General features: G+C 38.3%; 1 long non-coding RNA gene across 4 annotated transcripts in view; it reads left to right on the top strand.

The window, feature by feature from the left end:
* LOC107054455 overlaps positions 1 to 8,825 on the top strand; it is a 143,416-nt gene that overhangs the window by 10,909 nt on the left and 123,682 nt on the right. For 2 of the 4 annotated variants that reach the window (XR_005839385.2, XR_005839384.2), the window contains exon 1: positions 103 to 269. The exons of the other annotated variants lie outside the window; for them this stretch is intronic. This is a non-coding gene — a long non-coding RNA (uncharacterized LOC107054455). Of the gene's footprint in view, positions 1 to 102; positions 270 to 8,825 lie in introns of those variants that run through there. 4 annotated transcript variants of the gene reach the window in all.

The following is an 8,825-nucleotide window of genomic DNA, read 5'->3' as shown; positions in this document are numbered from 1 at the left end:
GAAATAGCCCGGCGTAGGGTCCGCCCAGCCGGGAGCGGGCGGTGAAGCGTCGCTGCCAGGAATTCGCATCGTACCAAGAACAATTTGATTCTAGTTCAACGTGTCTTTCTGGACGATGAAACTACGACGAAAGCCTTGCCCAAGGCGGGCAGCGGGACCTCGGTGGGATCGGTGTACCCCACCCCGAGAAGGGCAGACGAAGCTCTGGCCACTTGTATTGTGCTCTCGAGAAGACGTTAGTCCCAGACGTATCCCGAAGACCCTTGCTGGTAGGTGTGAATCCCAAAGTATAAGTGGAGATTGAGAGGCATATTGTCTACAGTGGGAAGGAAAGCTGCTCTTAGAGGTGAAGAGATTCATTTAGCTGAAGTAACACCAGCAATCTGGAGCAACAAAATCAAATCCTTGTTTGCAGTCACCCTTGTGCTTGCTTTAGCCACAGAGTCATTGCTTTCCCTCCGAGAACCAGTGTGTGTTAAGTAGTTCACTATGGGACAGTCGGCTTTGAGTGGAACAATTTAAGACCTGAAAAATCTCAAATTTAGAACACATTATTGCATATCTTAGCTGAATTGATTTTTTTTTTCCTATCATGTGTCCACTATATCTGTTTTGTATTAATAATACACATCGTTCTTTTTTCCTTCCCTCTCTCTCAACTTGGGGAAGGTAACTTATCCATTTCCACTCTTATCTAGAAGCGTGCTATTTTTCCTCACTTTTTTAGTTTCCTGTTTGGGATTGTATTGCACAGAAAACAAAAACAAAAACAAAAAAAGAACAACAACAACAAAAAACTGTGTATGGATTCAAAAGGAATAATTTGTTGCATCTTGCGTAAGTCATAAAGAATTCATGCAATGATGCTTTTGCAAACAGCATTGTTAGGCACTTAGTAACTGTTTTGTCTGTAGAACTGGTGAAGAGTGTTGTTAATTTTGCAGTCCCCACCAACTACCAGTAAAACAGCAGGAAATACACGTTCCTGCACAAAGTCTAGGAGGATAGTATCACTAGCAAAAAAAAAAAGCACACCTCAGTGAGAGGCAAAGTATAAGCTATATCTTGATGCTACTAAAGGAATCTTCTTACTATCCCATTATGATAAGAACAATTTCCTAACAAATGTATGCTTCTGCCTTTTAAAAATTTTCCTCTCACTTGGAAATTTAGTTGTTCAGGTGGTCAGAGCAATCCTGTGCAAGAATTGTCTCCTCATTAGTGTCAGACAGCATCTGAACATGCTGAGAAGCTATCCATTGGAAAATAGTTTTGCAGGAGACCAAGGCCCTTTCATATTCACACTTGTTATGCAATTAAAGAGCAGTTTCTGTGCTATCAACTTATGTGCTACCTGTAACCCACTTAATAACACTTAGTTTTGCTTCTGCAGCAATTCACATTCAGTCCCCTTTGCTGTTGTTTTGACCATTTTGTTATATGCAAATAGGTTTGATGCTGTTCCCTTTGGAAAAACACTAAAAGTCAGAAATGTTTAAAATTCCTTTTAACATCCAGTTGCAGTTCTTCTCTGTGATTATTCTACTTTTGACCTCTGCCATACATTTTTTCCCCCTGCATAGATAGCCTGAGGGAGCCTTAAAGTAGTGCAGCAGCATTACTATGTTTCTATCTCCCAGCTAATATATATATTTTGTTCTGAACAGTTTCTAAATAGCTTCCCTAGAATACCTGTGCCTTTTTTGATGTTGAAGGTAGAATGTGGCATTTCTTTAGAAAGGATCTGAATATAAATTATCCTTAGTTATATGTAGTGTTGCAGATCAAAAATGAGGCTAGGATGCTGCTTGGCAAGATGCCGTGACTGAGGGCACTAGAATTCTCAAGAGAAGGACTTTGGTGGATGTGCCCCTATTGCAACATGCTACATATCTCTGTACTTCTTCTGAAACTCTTCTCTTGCTAGGAAAAGTTATAAGTAATACATGTTTACCAATAAGTTGGCAGGAGTGAAAGGATATTTAAAAGAAGAATTTCATAAAACACATGTTAAGACTCTACAATTTACACAGCCTGGCAGGCTTTTTAAGCCTCCTGTTATTACACACTACTCAGAGTACTTTTGTCAAAGACTTGTTAGAGACAGCCTTTCAAATAAATGGATTTCAAATAAACCAAATGGGTTATGTTTATATGTTGTGATATGGAGCATTAGTGATTTGCAACACCATTGGTTTTAATTTAGGAAGACTGAGCAACAGGCTACTAATTGCATAAGTATCTCTTTATATTTGTTCTTAATTATACTTAAAGCTGTCTGCTAAGTAGCCACAACTGTTTTTGCTTTTTTTTTTTTTTCATTCTGCAAATTATTAGATTTCATGTAACTTAGAACAGTTTCAGGTTTATCTTAGACAATGGCCAAATAAACTAATTCCAGTGAATAATAAAATAATTCAGTCTGTCACCCCCTTGAGTGAAGAATTTCTTCCTAATAGCTAACCTAAACCTCCACTCTTTCCATTGAAATCCATTCCCCCTTGTCCTATCACTATCTACCTATGTAAAAAGTCAGTTCTCCTCCTGCTTGTCAGCTCCTTTCAATGTTGGAATGTTGCAATGAGGTCTCCCTGGAGCCTTCTCTTCTCCAAGCTAGCAATCTCAATTCATGGAATCATAGAAACATAGAATCACAGAATGGCCTGGGTTGAAAAGGACCATAAGGATCATCTAGTTTCAAGCCCCCTGCTGTGTGCCACTAGACCAGGCTGCCCAGAGCCACATCCAGCTTGGCTTTGAATGCCTCCAGGGATGGGACATCCACAACCTCCTTGGGCAACCTGTTCCCTCAACTTTTCTTCATGGGAGAAGTACTGCAGCTCTCCAATAATGTGTGGCCCTTTTCTGGCCTTGCTCCAACATCTTTGCATCGCTCTTGTGTTAGGGGCCCCAGGCCTGGGTGCATACTCGAGATGGGACCTCACAAGGGCAGAGCAGAGGGGGAACAGTCACCTCCTTCTCCCTGTTAGCCACTCCTCCTTTGAGGCAGTTCTGGATACCACTGACCTTCTGGGCTGCAAGAGCACACTGCTGGCTCATGTCCAGCTTTTCATCCACCATGACCCCCAAATCCTTCTCAGCAGGGCTGCTCTCAAGGAGTTCATCTCTCAGTCTGTACTCATATCTAGGATTGCCCCAATCCAAATGCAACACCTTGCACGTGGCCTTGTTGAACCTCACTAGGTTCTCATGGGCCCACTTTTCAAGCCTGTCCCAGTCCCTTTGGATGGCATCCCTTCCTTCTGTTGCATTGACTGCACCATTCAGCTTAGTGTCATCAGCAAACTTGCTGAAGGTACACTCAATCCCATGGTCAAAGTCACTGATAAAAGATGTTGATGAGCACTGTTCCCAAGATGGACCCGTGGGGGACACTGCTCGTGATTAGCCTTCACCTAGTTGTAGAGCCATTCACAACAACCCTCTGGCTGCAGCCATCCAGCCAATTCTTTATCCACACAACAGTCCAGTTTGTAACAACAAACTAAGGAAGAGATGTTAGACTAAAGCCATTTCCAGATGAGAGAACATGATGGAGGACTTTTTATGTGTAAGCTGATAATGTTTGCAGATGTTACAGAAGTTCTTCAATGGATATAGGAAGCTGTAACATATTGTCTATATCTTGTTTGTGGCATCAGACAGTATGTTCTTCCTGTGAACTTGTAAAAGAAATTGCCTTTTGTCTTTTTTTTTTTTTTTTTTTGTAGTGAGTTTGGGTACCAAAAATGAGCTTAACAGGGAAGTTCTTCTACCTGGACTTTGATTCAGAGCAGGTATTTTTTTTAGTCATCGTGACTGGCATGCCAGGATTGTGAACAGGGAAATTGTAAAAAGTTGTTATTCTATTTGGTGCTGAGCTTTGATTTCAGGGCTCCTGTCTCAGGATCTTGCTTTCCAACTGTACAAACACCCAGCCCCACCACCCTTCTGCTTTTAGAAATTGTCGTTAACAAAATTAGCTCTGATGTGCTCCCTTTGCAATATTTCTATTTTCTGGACTGCATTGGCTCTAACATCATTTACTCCTGTCTGCAATTAAAGGCCTAAACATGACTTGTAAGGGTGAAAATATATTTCTGCTTTATTTGTCTGGACAATCTGCTTCTCTTGTCATTTGAAAGGCAGAACTCAATTATGTGCATTCTAACCTGAAATAATGAGCAATAGTCAGAGACAAAAATGTTGGAAGTTATAGTTAAAATACATTGCTCATTCATTGTATGTGTGTGGATGTACTTAAAGTGTAGACATATGAAGCCTAATTTTGGCTTCAGAGGAATCCATTGGTTGAAACTATGGCTTCCTCAGAAAGCACAATAAACATGAAACACTGTGCCTGTGAAGTGAAAATAGTGTATTCCCTAGTTTTAAATGCAGCATCTGCTGCATAGTAAAGCAGAGGTGTAAATGTGTCTTGAAAAATTCTAGACACTTGCATGGGCTGTTTTGGTTTAGTTTCATATATTTGCTAGGCATATATGAAGCAAGAGAAATCTGAGTTTCGGAAACATCTGTGTGGCCTATATTGGAGCTACAGATGCTTCTCCATGAAAATTCTTGGGTCTACCCATATCTGTTTTCCACCATTTTCTCATGGCTGAGGGAAAATGAAGTAGGCATGGCAAGTCCTACCTGTCCATTTGGGTGATCAGCTTATTTCAGCTATAGGCCAAGCACTTTTTCATCAGAAAGATAGCTTCAAATACCTAAAAAAATTGCTAATACTGATGTTTACAGCCTTCAAGTTTTGTAGTGAAGACATTTCCCTGGAATTCTCAGAATAGTCTTCTTTGTAAAACACTTGAGGACTTGGCAGATCCTTGAAACTGCCCAATTTTTCTCTTGTAGATTCAGTGTCTTTGACAGACACCCCATGATAGGGGCAAATGAGTTCTGTTATATAAATAAGTTCAGTTTTCCTTTATGCTTATGATGGATGATTTATTCTGGAACTGGATAAAACAAAGTTGTTATAGAAACTGTGCAGTAAAGATAAAACAATCTAGATAAAAGACAGGCTTCTAGCCCTGGAAAAGGCTGTATTATGTCACAGGAGTTTAATAAATGTCAGACGTGACCAGAAAAAAAAAAAAAAAAAAGGAAAGGCTCCAATGATCCTTGAAGACTGGAACAGGGGAAGATCCTATTGAAGGCAAAGGTTACATGTAATCATTCAGGAAGACTTACAGGCCTCCAAAGCTTTCTACAAGTAGAAAAGTAGTACCCTGTACTCCATCATTCATCCTCAAGTGATAGTAGAAGTTGGCTGAACTGTGATATTGCACCCTAGTCTCTCAATAGCAGCTTTTGCCAGTAAGAATCAGACTGGTGGCATCAGGTTTGCTTTCTGTGCTCTGCACAGTTGCAATAGAAAGAGAATCCTAGAAATATGAGGTAGAAAGAACCCATGGAGGTCACATAGTCAAGCCTTCTGATCAGAGGGGGGCTAATTCCAGTCCTTGGTGTGGTGGGTCATGGCTTTGTTAGCCAAGTCTAAATAGCATCCGAGAACAGAGATTCTAGTGCCTCTCTGTGTTGTATTACTCAACTAGTGCGAAATTTCAGAAGAAATTAATTGAAATGAAGAAGAAATGAAATGAGGAGGCAAGGCATTAAAAAGCATTATGATGTTTTTTATGAAAGTCCCCCTTTAAGAGGTTATACTGGAGGGGAAAAAAAAATATTATTATGTACGTTGCCTGGGAATACTTCAGTTTGAATTTTTTTTTTTAAACGCCATATAAGAAATAGATGGTGACAATGTATATATTTAACAAGTCTTGCATATTTTACCATATGGATACGGCTAAGTGAGTGTCATTTCATATCACTTTAAAAATATATTAATGCTATTAAATTTAAACATGAGTAACAAAGATTTTACTGTTGGAATGAAGTTGTACTCAAATTATGTTAGACTGATTGAGAATCGGTGTTGCAGCCCTTCATTATAGTGTGTCTTTGTGTGCGCAAAATAGTATTCTGGTAAAATGCTGAATTGATCTTGGCAAAGATGACAACTTCTTAGACTATAAGTAAATCTTGTAATCCCTCTACAAAGTTATTATTTCACTTAAATGCTCTTAATAGAGATATTTGTCTTGGTGAGGGAGCAATGAGTTCCTTCTACCTTTGAAAGTGAAGAAATTTTAGCTAATTTAAATCAGATTGAGAGAAAGTTGAAAGACATTTGTTTGTGCAATTGATTGTCTATGTAAGTTAAGTATTCAGACTTGGTGCTTAAAAGCATACTTTTATCATTGCTTCACTATTTCAAATGTTTTAGATCTGTACAGTTTAGGGGTAACTGTGAGCCAGGAAACACTATTATATATCGTGATTGTATGTTGATATGTGATTAAGTCAAAGGAGCAAACCAGTTCTATAATAATGAACAAAATTTTATTATCCTTACTTTGACTGTCTTTCAACTCATTCTTAACTTTGCCACAAGGAACACTTAACGATATAAAATGTAGAATCAATCAGTAGTGCACAAGAAAATCCTACTTCCAGATCCATTGTCTTGATGGTTAGGAAACACCACCCAAAACTAAAAGATCACATCTATATTTAATGATAAAGAAATTAACCACAATACAATTTTCTAACACAATTTCAGATGATTATTCCTAATAAAATTATTTCCATTTTTCCATAAATGTACACATATTTGTATTAAATTTTCCACAATATAGAAAACATTATTTATTTTTCAGACTGAATCAGCATTCTGGAAGTGTCTGAGAGGAGGAAATACAAAGTTAGATGCTGTGTTAGTGTTCATTTATGTGTTTAAGTCTGCAACTACTCTATTTCTATCTTATTTTTTTTTCTATCAGCGAATGTTAGTTTTGTTCTTTTTGTGCTTGCTTATGTTCCTATGGATAGATTAGTTCTAAATGCTTTTTCTAAGAACAGTTTCAGCATATTGGCAGGAAGCAATTCGTATCTCTGCTTTTGAGCTTTGAGCTGATGACTTTGCAGGAGCCAGAGATGCTGTGCTTGACTTCCAAATGCTGTTTCCTACTGTATTTTTTTATTTCTCATGAACATCAATTAAATGTTTCCACATTAGCATATCTGGCCATGTACATTTTATTTATATTCCTGTTTCTGTACTGTAGCTTCTATTAAAAAGAGGTAATTCTCTACAAGTTTTAAGAGTACTTGCCAATTGCTGGGTCCCTTATTGGCTCTGTGAATCAGTACAATCTAGCTAGTGAAAGGACTCCACTGTATTTTAATTGGAGCTGTTTGCAGGAATATTTTTGAAAATATCAGTAGTCCAACAGCCTATCTGAGGCATTATTTTTTTTTTTTAGCTGAAAGGTGAGGATTATTCCACAACAAGTGGATATACATGGTTTTCCACTTTGTGAAGCAGAACTTCTAGCCATTAAACCATCAACAAGAGCATACAAAAGTGCTCACAGACACTTTTTGGTTTAATTCATATAGCTCTCTTTCTTACTGATGCTAGAAAATACTTTGTGCACTGTAAGAGCAATCCAGGGGAATGTTATGCTTGAGAAATAACTTTTGAAAAGGAAAAATTAAGTGGGTTTTGGATGTTTAATGAAGTTATTGAGGTTTGGTAACAGTGATGCTAAGGCGAAAGAAGAATCTTATTTTCAGGCTAAGGGAAAATAAATCACTGTTTGCCTCTCTTACCTTTCTTCAGTACAGGCAGAGGGAAAGATCTGGTTGGTTTTCATTGGCAGAGTCCCAGTAGTAAAAGGAAATTATTTTAGTTCCTGCAAGAACTTGGAGGAAGTGAAACTTGAATTTAGTTTTGTTGACAAGTTGCCTTGGTAAGAAGACCTGAATTGTTTCCACATACATGACTGAGTTTTAAGGAGAAAGCCACCACACAGTTGCTTCCTCTACACCCCTACTTTTCTTCAGGAATAAGCTTCTTGCATATTTTGAGATAGACTTTGCCCCGGCAAATTCAGCTTATTCTGTTGTATCTCATATATATTCAGTAATAAATATATAGTTCATTATATAGACCTAATAGGAGAGGTTAATAATGTGCATCATACTGGTATAAGTTGTATTCAGTAGGTAGAATCACTGGCTGATGGTATTTCCTGCATAATATTTCCAAATCACAAAGCCTCAGAGACTTTCTTTACAGGATGCTTGAGCCTAAAATAAACTTCTGAAACTGCTTTATTTGTAGGCATTGAGAGGCTGCTGTTGTGCTGCCCACTTAAATACAGTTTCCCAATTGAATATAGCTGGTGTGATGAAGTTCTGGTTCTGCTATCCTTTACAGTATAATCAAATCAGATGTATTTATCATATCAGATATATAGATATGCATGCTCTTGTACTAAGACAAGATCAACTCAATTTGCATCATTGCCTATCTTATATGAGAGAATACTAAGTAAGACAGCACAAGGGCCTTATATGCGTGAAGCTAAGTGAGTTGTATTTTTTCTTTTCCCTAAAGTGTAAGTGTATCAAACTGGTCCCAGCAATGGATGTCAAACTGGCTTCACAAGGGTCTGACAAAGAAAACTGATCTGAGGAGAGAACATCCCCCAGAACTGGGACTAGGATAGGGACCAAATGATGAACAAAGTTATTCACTTTGAGGATGGTCCATGTAATGGAGTTTGAAGTGAGTCAGGTGTCCCCAGTGATGGTTTAATTTGCTTAGGAAATCCTGTAGGAAAGTGTGTGCAGCACAGGAAGTTCGCAGAGAGTTTGGCTCTGGTTTTTTTGGTTTTTTTTTTTTTTATTTGGATAGAAAGCAAGTCATTCTTCCATCACTGAGACATAAGAGG

Source organism: Gallus gallus, chromosome 12, assembly GCF_016699485.2.
Source record: "Gallus gallus isolate bGalGal1 chromosome 12, bGalGal1.mat.broiler.GRCg7b, whole genome shotgun sequence".
In the NCBI taxonomy this organism is placed as follows: Eukaryota; Metazoa; Chordata; class Aves; order Galliformes; family Phasianidae; genus Gallus; species Gallus gallus.
The sequence above is the reverse complement of the archived record's forward strand: the minus strand, read 5'-3'. Positions and strand labels throughout refer to the sequence as shown.